Here is an 11,984-nt window from a genome sequence, read left to right as displayed (position 1 = left end):
CTTCGGGTTAGAAGATATTTTCCAGTGAATCTAATTTCAACATCAAATTTTTGGAATTTCACTACATGAGATTTTTATGAAATTATTGGTTTGTCCAAGTTTTGGAACGAAAAAAAAATACTATGCATCCGTCCCGATTCTTAATCATAACCGAAACCCATTGAAACAAGCCCTATACATCGTTTTTTCCCACGAAACGGCTTTGCAAGACCTCGCCAATATCATTATTACTTTTTCCTTCTCACTTTTTCTCTTCTTCTCTCCCCGTATCTTTTCATCATTTCTGCGTGCCTTTGCTTCCTCTCTTCCGACCACGCAGTACCCTCCCGTTTTTCTTTATTTGCCACAAGAACATTTATTTATTTCAATTTTTTTCCGTACTATTCTCTATCCAGGCAGTCTTTGTCTGTTATTTTCAATTTCTTTGTTTCCTCTTTCATTTACTTCACATATCCTCCTACGCTGTTATATTCGCGGATTCTGTCAAAGAGTTTCTTGTTTAGTCAGCTTTGGTCCATTCTCATCATGTGCCCGTAGAATCTGTCTTCTGATTCTTATTTTGGCTTCCAGGTCATTTATCTCCCTGTAGATTTCCTCGTTGGATCTTAACATGTAGCCTTCCTATGTTTTCTTGGGCTCATATATTCTCCTCAGTATCCTTCTCTCTAGTTTCAGTAATTTTTAGGGAGACATGCTGTCTCCATTCCGTATAAATTATATATAAAGTCTTATTTTTGCGTTAGACGATAGGTTCTTCTTATTGTAAATATTGCCTGTTGCGAAGCTTAGCCTTTCCAACTTAATGATTTTCTCCTTTAAGCTCCCTTTCTCCAAGCAGTTATTGCATACCATCTCTCCCAGATATTTAAATTTCTTTGTCACTCTTATCCGTTCATATTTCGTCTCTATTATTTTTTTCCCAGAGTTTGTTTCCGTCGTCATAAATTCTGTCTTTTCGTAGGACCCTTGTAGACGTGCTTTTTCCGCTATTTTTTTCAGGGTATTTGTTTGACAGGGAATTGTTGTTTGTTTTTTTCAGGGTAATTGCCTCTCCCTCTGTTTCCGCTTGGAGGGCTAAATCATCTGCATAGGCTACCCTATATATCGTTATTAATATTCCTTTTAAACTTCAATGTTCAATTTGTTTCATTTATCGATCCATTATACTATTATGTGGAATAATACTCTTTACACTGTGGTGTTAGAATCGGCCAAGCAAAAAACAATAATAATAAAACAAACATGCTGCAAACAGAAAAATCTCATTTTTCTTTCCTCCCTCTTTCATATTTTTTTTATATTACTATATTTTCATATTTTTTTCTTATATTTTAATTCTTTAATTCTTATACTAAACATTTTCTTCCCATACTTCTAATGTACCCATATTATTTGTTATTATCTTACTTACATGACAGTTATAGTACGTTTTCATTTATTGTTTATAACCTTCAATTTTTCTTATTAAATTTTACGTTCATTGTAATACCCCTGTTATTTTCCAATAATTTTTTTTTGTACTTATGTCAAGTGTTTGTATCTTTTTTAGCCCTGACGAAGCCCTGCAACGTGGGGCGAAACGTTGGCTCAAATAAAAATAGTACACTAATTTACTATTTGAGTTTTATTTGACCGCAGCCGGACCAAATTCCATTTATTGATACACACGGTCAATCAGCAATCTTCCAATAAGTTTTATTTATTTGTGCTGTTCATTCACCGCCACTTCGACCAGCTCGTATTATATCCAGTCAACAACAAACAACCTATAATTTACACAAGTACTTTTAAAAATTGTTTTATAGTTGTACTTTTATTCAGAAAAATATTAATAAAACAATATTGTGATAAATAAAAATAACTATTGTATGAATTAAAAAAATTATATAGTCGTAAATGATAGTAACTAAAACATAACGAAAATATAATCTCTGCATTGATGAGGTACGCAAATTCAATTACATCACTTGACCCTTTTAATTTTATGTTGACTCAAGACTGGAAAATGAACAGATTCAACTGATAAAATTTGATCAAGAAAATGAATATTCAATTTGTCCACCAATTAATTTGAAACTCACGAACTAGAATGCAAATGACACTCTCTTTGAGAAAAAAAATCAGTATTAGATAATTTTACTTTTTCGATATTTTGCACTGTTTTTCTTGACACTAGATTTATTTATTGATAGATATTACAATCTGCCACACAGTTGTGGGCAATAGGTAATATTGATAAATAATATTAGATAATGAAGGGGTAACGATACGACAAGCACTAGATATGAATGATAATCTTTTCGCAACGATTTAGCAAACATAATGATAAATTCTCGCAACGGCTTTGCAAATAGAAATTATATCATTTAATTTATGAAGAGAATAAATAATAGATAAACAAAATACAATTTTTAGGAACATTAATTTTTAAAAATTCATAATTGAAGGCTTTTTTTTCATAACCTCTTTTATTATTATATTTGGTTAATACATACATATTATACATATTACATGATATATGTATATCAGTGAAATATTGCCTGGTGGATTTTGGAAAGGGGAGGGACGTTCCGCTGGTTAGATGTGAATTTAGACAGCTTTAGACTGCTGAGTCCAAAGCTCTTCCCTCGTCGAGGAAGTCTTCTAAGGGGACAGAGCTCTGCCACCTCCCAGGTCACGGTGGTGGGCGATATCTCGAAACAGAGGGGTAGGACAAGCCTTCAATCCATCGAAAAATTTGATGGGTTTCCGTCTTATTAACTCCGGGTTCACAGTGGGGAGTTGGAGTTGTTCACGTATGACACTATTCTTAGCCCTCTGAAGCGTAGTTCCCTTGACGATTCGTCGAACAACGGATCTGCAGTCAAATTTAAGTATTCAATTTAGTAATTCATTTATACGAGTCATTATATATTCAATATTGTGGGGGTGACAAAAAATTAGATATAGCAATGGTACTAAACCAACGTTACTTTAGTCTTGAAATCTGGGCGTTACGCTGGTTGTTGAGGCCTCATAGTGGAAACACTTATTTAGGAGCATACAATTATATTATAACCGATTTAAATGTTTTTTTCTGGCAGATATCATTGTTCAAAAACGAAATTTAATCTGTTATAGATTGCATACAATCAGCCTGACTGATTGGCAACGTTTGCAGCACTTCGGAATGGAATTCAATTGGTTACTTAGTTGCAGGACGCCTTGAACTGCCAATAGCTGAGTCCAATATCACCAGAACTTTTTTTATTGGGGTTTGTCCAAGATGCAGTTGAGGGGTTTATTTCCAAAGTACTTAATGGTAATTAACAAATTTTCAAGAAACGTGAAAAACTATATTTTCTAGACTCATTCAGTTATCAAAACCATTTCTCTTTTTAATTAATTGAAAAGTCTTCCCTTAGCATAAAAAAAAACAAAAAAAAACAATGATTACTATACGATTAATTGAACGGCATTTAAATTTTAATTAGAATCGCTTTTGAACAAATTAAGTTTAAACAACGGCTTTAGAACGTAAAAGATAGATGGTAGAGGTCCGTTTACAAAAATGGTGTTCTGGAAAAAAAATATAAGGCTTGTTCCAACGAGTAATAACTGTCGGAATATCTAAGTTTATATTCATTTTATACAAATTAGAAACTGTATTTTGAGGAATACATTAAAATGTGAAGTTTGATACAACTAATAAATAATCGTTTTTTATATAATAGTAGAAGTTGTTTATTAAAAAAAAAAAAAATAATATAAACCTCCCTCACCTTTGCCTGTTTCCTTTGTTTTCAAGTATTATGAAACATTTAAATCAATTAAAAATGATGGGAAAATATGATCTTACTGATGTATCTCTGCAGCTCTCTACTAATCTTGATGGTAAACAGATGTTGGTCTTCAATTTCACTCATATATGTATGAAATATATAGTAAGGAGAAGTATTCCGATCGTTACAAATCTTTTATGTATCAATAAAAAAACCTTTAAAATAATTACACAGGGATTTATTATTTAAATTAATTATTTATTATAGCTGTTAATTACAGACAATAGATGTCTGGCCAGTCCACTCACACAGCTGACTTGACCGCTTTCGAAAACGGAAAAAATATGGGTGTTTATAACAAAAAATGACTGAGCAATAACATTATTAAAAACAAGCGAATAAGAACATCTTTATAACTACAGGGTCATTCCTGACATCCATTGGGGTTGTCCTAGTTTAACCACTTTGAGAAAATCGAGGTTCCATTTCGTAGGGCCGTCATAAAATAAAAGTCAACCCACCCAGGCCGGAATTGAACTTACGAGTTTGCTAACATGATACCTTAACTCACTCGCCTACAACGGCCTCAATATCAAACACTAACTGAACGACAAGTATAATTAACTGTCCAACTATAACGTGCAAGTAAGTTTTGGACGTACCCTACCCCAGCCCTAACATGCCTTTGGAGCCCAATAAAGTCCTCCTTTTTGCCTTTACTTGTCTTGGTAGATTACCTACTATGTAATCCTACCCAGGAGGAATTCGTGCATTAGTTTGATGATAGCTTTAACTCACATTGATACCAGAATACAGGTACATTAACTAGGTATAAGTACGAGTATGTTAGCAAGATATAAATGAATGATTAACGAGAATTTTTGATAAGGATTAGTGGTTTGGATAGATCAGCTTTATCAAAAGTCAATTTCGCTACCAACAACAAAAACAACTATTGGTAAATTAATTCAAACTTAGTCTTATTTCTAAAAAGTGTCTGCTTAGTAAATAAATCTGTAGGTTCTGCCTGCTTCCGGATACGCTTAGTATTCCTACTAAGGTCTGCGGCTTAGTTACCAATAATAATTTGACGACACAAATGAGAATGATTGATGGGTGGTTAACAGAATTCCAAGTTGAAGAGCTTGTTTACCTTAGTTAGACAAACGAATATTAAAAAACACTAGCACATTATATGACCTTTAGTAGGAAGGCCGTTTAATAACCGTGAAATTACTAAAAAGTTAATGCAGTTTTGGGATTGACCGACATAAGTGAAACTTCAGAAAAATGAAATAATATATTAAAATTGATATTTATTTTACAAAATTACAATATCATTTTTATTTGTTTACTTTCTTAATTAATTATAATTATTAAATAATGTTTTATTTAATTATACATATTATTATAAATAAATAAAATTATAGTTTACTTTATCATTCATATTATTAGTAAATGTTGATATGCTATCATTATAGCAATATGAAAATGTTTAAGGACAGGAACATTGATAGACAAACATAAACGGCTACCTCTTACGTGTTTACTCTAACAACAATAAAAGTTCAAACGAATTACTATGATTATTTAATCTAACAACTGGTTTTTGACGCTATCTATTGCACTTTTCGCCCCTCTAACTCGGTGTAGTATTAACATACAACATAGAATTATTACTCATTAAAATAGGATGAAATACTGAACATTTCCGTCATGTAGTAAGCAACTACAATTTTTAATTTCAAGATATTTTAGTTCAAATAATCAAAAACTCGTTAATCCATTTTTCGCTCGCTCACTTAATAGCTCCAAGATACAATTTTGAATTATAATTCATTACCAATTGAAGCTATAACCGTTTCCTCTTATAGCGTAAGGCAGAAAATATTAGTTCCAGAATAATAATAATTAGAACAGCCATTTCCTGAGTCAATTCTATCAGGAAATTTTTATTTACTGTAATATAAGAGTAGAACTCACTTAATTAGATCGGTACTAAGGTGATTGTTGAGCTACTGCAATCTCCTACCCTCCTATTACATAATAAAAATTGTCCTCGTTTAATTGACCAGGGTTAACATCCTCCAACCACTTCCGGTTGATACGTTGTGTCACGAAATCAATTTACACCTGTATAATTTGTTTTCCTTGAGTTTTGCTAATACTTAAAAAAAATTAAAAAGCGGTTATGAGAAACTGAAAACCCTTTTAGCTTGAAAACAAAATTTGAACAGTTGGTTTTAAAACGATTTTATCAAGCTTAGGCAGTGTATCTAGTGCGTAACACAGTATCAGTTTGCTTACTTAAAATTTCAATCTGGAGATTCACATTTAGAAAATATTTATAGCAGTGCAGTAATAAAAAATGTTTCAGTAAAAAAGTTTCATATAAATTATTGGTTAAGCAGCAGTATTTAAAATAATTTTGAATTTATTCCTGAATGTAGCATACTTTACATAACCTTTAGAAAGAAGCAAATAATATTAAAATGCTCGAGGTTCCGTGCAACCAAACTGAGATGTTAAAAAAATAAGTTCATAATCTTTTGTTTTAAATATAAATGTATGCTTAAATAGTGAAATTAGTTAATAAATAATTCAAACACTACCCAATTATAGTCTCAAAACCTTTATTTCTTTTACACGTCCAACGTTTCGGCCAATTCGGCCATCTTCAGGGACAATCTACTCAATATCACTATGAAAACATATAATTTAACACTCTAAAAACTTCATTCAGGGTATTCTGCCCAGGTCAAAACATTTATATGTAATAAGTCAATTATCCATTAAAAACCATAGTCAAAATTATTTCTCTGCACACACTATTAATACACTTTTATCACCTGAATTAAAGTGTAAAAGAAAAGAAATTACCAGTCTCAAGAAAAAATTTTAAGATTATAAATAGTGAAATTAGTTTAAAAAAGACATTCAACACCATATCCATGTTTGATATAGTTTTGACCACTTATTTTGTACACAGAATTATTCCTGAAATCTCTAATAATAACAGAGTGAAATATTTTAAAAATAGTAAATGATGTTTTTAATTAGAAACTCAGCCAATTTCTATTATGAAATTAACAGTTATGTTTTTTAGTTGATATTGTATGTTGTTTCATAAATAAAAACTATTGTCAGATGGTTTATATATTTTTATCTAAAATTTATTACTATTCAGCCAAATAATATCTAATGCAATAAGAAATAGTTAACCCAGGAGAAATCTAAGAAAGATACCATAGAAATTAAATGTAAACACGAAAATATGAGTGTGCGTGTGCGTGCGTGCGTGCGTGTGAGCGGAACGTCTTTAATAAAAAAATATTCAATAATTAATTTTAGTTATATAATTAATATAATAACCTATGAGAAAACTATGAAAGATATGCTATATAAATTAAATATAATCAAGAAAATATGACAGTGCGGTGTGAGTGCGTGTCTTCAATAAACAAATTTTTCATTTTAGGATTATAATTTATAATTAAAATATATAATATTAAATAAAATATTAGAAAAAAGTACGCATGTGCAAATAAAAAGCTGGTGTATGAAAAGTTTACTTCAAAATGAGAGTTTTCTAAAACTTTTATACCCAGTCTAACAATAATAGATGCACGCACGCAAATGTTGCCATCTGCCATGCTTCCTTATACAATAATGGAAATGTTAGTCTTACAGTAATGTTGACGTTTAGTAAATAAAAATAATTAATTAATGAAATAGTTAAGATGAATTTGACAGGACAGTAAATAGTACACCAAATACATACACAACTCTAAAATTTAATGTTCACAGGGTATTGAAAATGGAAAGATGACTTGAATTATTCTTAATTTAAATATAAGAAGATGGTCAGGGTTTCGGTCAAAAAATGAACAAATAGTTTATAACTATTTTAATGTCCGACGTTTCGCCCCACTTTGCAGGGCTTCATCAGGGCTGTTCACAGCGTACAGTTGGACAGAAGGCAACAATCACAACACAAGGCAACAATTCTTAATTTAATTTAGGACGAAAAATGTGAAGAAAATTTCATATCTTAATTAAATACTTAGATTTTGAACTCACTTGGTACCTGAAAACTTGACTTCTGATAAAACTTCTGTTTGAAGTATCCTTCCACTAGTTGGAAGGCAAACAAAACGTAATGTAGCGCAAGTTTCTGACTACTTGTCCGCAAAGCCGTAGGCAGAGGGGAGCCGCGGCTTCCAACTTGATTTCTGAGACCCAAGAAAAAAAAAATTGTGAACTTGTTTGATCCATGGTTAAATTCTGGAAACATCCTATAATTAGGAAGGTGGTGAACAGGGAAAGATGGTGCTTCAAAAAAATCATCAGAAATAAGAGCAGAACTGCCTTATATTTTCATTTTGGGAGCCATTGGTAAACCTTGTTGTTAATGATTTAAATTCAGTCGTTTCATTTCAATAATTTGTCTTAATTGGTACTAAAAATTTAAAAAGTAATGATTGAATCTTATGAAGTAGAAATAAAATCGTGGGTATTTCCTGGAATGTGAAATTAGATATATTTCATTTACCCAACGTTTCAGAATGGAAAAAATGTATGTATGTACGTACGTATGTACGTATGTAAGCATGTATGTACGTATGAATGTAATGGACTGAGGCCTGCTCCCCTCTTGGCGAAATTCTGGCTACGACCATGCTTGTCCCTGCTAAAATACGAGGAGGACTCTTTTGACCGTCAAGATACAGTTCTGAACTTTGGTATTGGGTTTCGTAGAACATACTTTTGATAAGTCAGATGCTTAACACTGGAGCCCTTGGAACGGCTAAAACTACAGTACACATGTTCCCGCCAGTTTTCTGACTAGTTGCAAATCCAGCGGGCAGTTCCACTACCGGTCTGTTTTCACAAACTTCTATTCGGTCTGTTTTCATTCTCGTCAGATGGGGTCTTTACATTCCAAGTAAAGATGTACGTCGAGAGGCATTCTAACAGTGAATTTATATGGGGATAATATATAATATTTTTGATATATGCAAACTTTAACAATCTTGTCGATGTCTTACTTCACATTGCTGCTAAGTACATTTCCACTAACTTTAGGAACAATATACGTAAACATTCTCTCATTCAGGAAAATTACAACATTTCGATTATATTTTTACCTAACCTGTTCAGTAAAAATAAAAAATTGAAAAGTTGAAATGTACTTAGCACCACTATGAAGTAAGCTATCGATATACACATTTATAAAAGGTAATAATTAAAGATGTCAGATTACCTATATAATTATATAAATATATAATTACAATATGTATTATAAATAAATGGAATATGGTCAGGGTGTGGTCAAAAATAAAACTCAAATAGTGATTAACAATTTTTATTTGAGCCAACGTTTCGCCCCACGTTGCAGGGCTGTTTTGACTGAAGTCAAAGTCAGATTTAGAGTCACTCTGACCCCACTCCACCCGGACCATATTCCATTTATTAATAATACACACGGACAATCAGCGATCTTCCGATGTGTATTATAATTATAATTATTATATTATAATTTATATAGCAATAATTATGTTTAATAATATATATAATTATAATTAATAATAATTATTTAGTTTGGTTACAACTTGATGAGATCCTATAGAGGGCGCGGGTTCCTTTTAGCCGCTACAACAATGGCGTGAAATTGACCAATTCATGATTTTACATGAACACTTTAAGTATTCTTAGAGAACATAAAACCACTTAGTTCCTTTTAGTTGCATTATTTTTAATTATAAAAATGTACGTTAGACATCTATTTATAAACTAAATTAAAATCGTCACATGTGAGGAATAATTGTTGAAATTTATGAGTCTTGTTTTGACTTTCAGAGCAAACGAACCTGGTTGTATTTCGATTATTCCTCAACACCATTAACGAATCTCAAAATAAAACTAGATGATAAATGCTTGAATATTAGTTATTAATCATTCAGTAATTTTATAACACGAAGACAATGGTGAGGTTTCCTTACAAGCAGAATTAAAAAATATCCGTACAGCAGCTTCAAATTAAATAAAATTAGATTAAAATATGTAGATGATATCTTCAGAATAGTAGTAAAGATATAATAGATTGTCCCTTGAATAGTTAGATTAAAAAAAAAAATTCACAAAAGATGTTGAAAACAATACGATACGATGTTTGGAAGTGAAAATTAGCTGAGTAAACGATGATCTGAGATTACGGGATGGGGAAAAAAAGTTTAGAAAAGGCTAGTGATAGTGTTTAAAACTAATTTTAAAATCATCAACATCACATGAAAATGATTATGAATACGTTCTAAAATTTTATAATTAATGCCATAAAAATAACAGATGAATTAATATAACATAATCAAAAATATATAAACTATTTTTTGATAATTTTTGCTCAGTAAATTATATAAGAAAAACATGGAATTCCGTAATCAATGTAAATAACGATTTAAATAAAGAAATAGGAGATAAAAATAGTAGAATACCAAACATAAATGTTAAAAAATTTAAAAAGTGCAAATATGTCAAAACGTGAGGCATAATTGAACCTTCAAAAACTACTATATACCAGAATATAAATTCGGATATAAATAAACAAAATAAAATGGGTGACTTATGGTTTATGAAATTTACTTTCTGAACTGACTTATAATATATCATGAGGAGAGTGGACAATATGTAAAAGATAGAATTTATCAACATACTAGTGATTGTAAATATGAAAATAATCTTTCGTATAATAAAAATACTAGAAGATCGCTCGGATTTTTAGTTTACGGAAAAAGTTTATTTCCGTTTTTGTTTTTTTTCAGATCCCTCTAAAACAAAAATAAAACATGAATTATTATTCATTTTTAATAATTGATTATAAATTATCATGGATTTTTCCACACCTGGACTATCTTCCTTTTATAATAAAATTACTGTATTAGTAGAAATTCATGAGGAAGAAGGACATAATTTTGATTTTTAGGACTTTGAGTACTTACTTAATAGAAAACATTATCTTTAGAACAAAACTATTAAAAGCCTATACAAATACGCAAGCAATTTTAATGTAATATATTCCGAACTACTAAATAAATTGAACAAATTAAAAGCTGCACCTCCATTTCGCTAACAAAAATGGTTGAATAATAAATTAAATAAAGTGTGCTGAAAATAATAAAAATCTTATTGCGAACTTAGTTGATACATGATTAGAATAAAAAAAGTCCCCTTAAGTGTTTCTAGAAATTTAATTAATAGAGCAATTTAATATTTGTTTTCAATCTAGTTTCAATAAAATAATAAACTTTGCCAAGTATGTATGAAAATCCTCTAGTGTATATCATTTTAACAATAATCTATGTTTATTGAAAATAAACCTTGTGTATGATATTAATTTATATATTGTAGATTTCAGAAAAATTTCAAATAAATTGTAACAAATACTTCCTGGAGTTGTATATATGAAATAGATTTTAGTAAGTGATTAGGGTGAAAAATTAAATGTTTTAAAATGATCAGTAGGAAGGGCCGAAACTTTAAAAAATTTAGGATGTATATGTAGAGAATAAAACTGTTCTATATACGTTTTTATTAGTATAAAAATAATTTGAACATAGTTTTGTATATAAAAATATCGATTTATGGGGTTCAAAAAGAGTTTTCATCAATAATTTTAATTGATATTTAATAATATTACTGGTATAAACTACACAAATATACAACTATTTATTAGTTCACCAATACTCTAATAAAAATAATTTATATTTACTAGTACAAATCATATATTATTGTTTTGTCTATAAATTATTCAAAATAATCAATCAGAAAAGAGAGTCAAAAATATTTGTACATATTACAGTAAATTGATGGTAAAACGTTCATTAATTATTAGAGTTACATTTGACTCTTAATATACATTGAAGTCACTGAGGCTATGAATAAACTTTTTCGTCGGGCGAAGGAATTTTGTCTCATTCCTCGGAAATAAAACTTTTTTAAATCATAGAAATTAGAAACATTGCATTTTATGACCTATTCCTTCAGATATACAAACAGTTGCTTTATAAGATCAATATCCTGTGGCTGCAAGGGGTTACCATTCGACCCATATCTTAGTTCTTCATGCCGAATTTTCTGTCATTATCTTGCTAAAAAATGTAATTCTCTCTTACACCTAATTTTTTAGTCCTAATTAGGTTAATTTATTTTTAAACTTTCTTCATATTT

This window comes from Halyomorpha halys, unplaced genomic scaffold (assembly GCF_000696795.3).
Source record: "Halyomorpha halys isolate HHAL.00 unplaced genomic scaffold, Hhal_1.1 Scaffold195.1, whole genome shotgun sequence".
NCBI lineage: Eukaryota > Metazoa > Arthropoda > Insecta > Hemiptera > Pentatomidae > Halyomorpha > Halyomorpha halys.
This window is presented reverse-complemented; position numbering follows the sequence as displayed.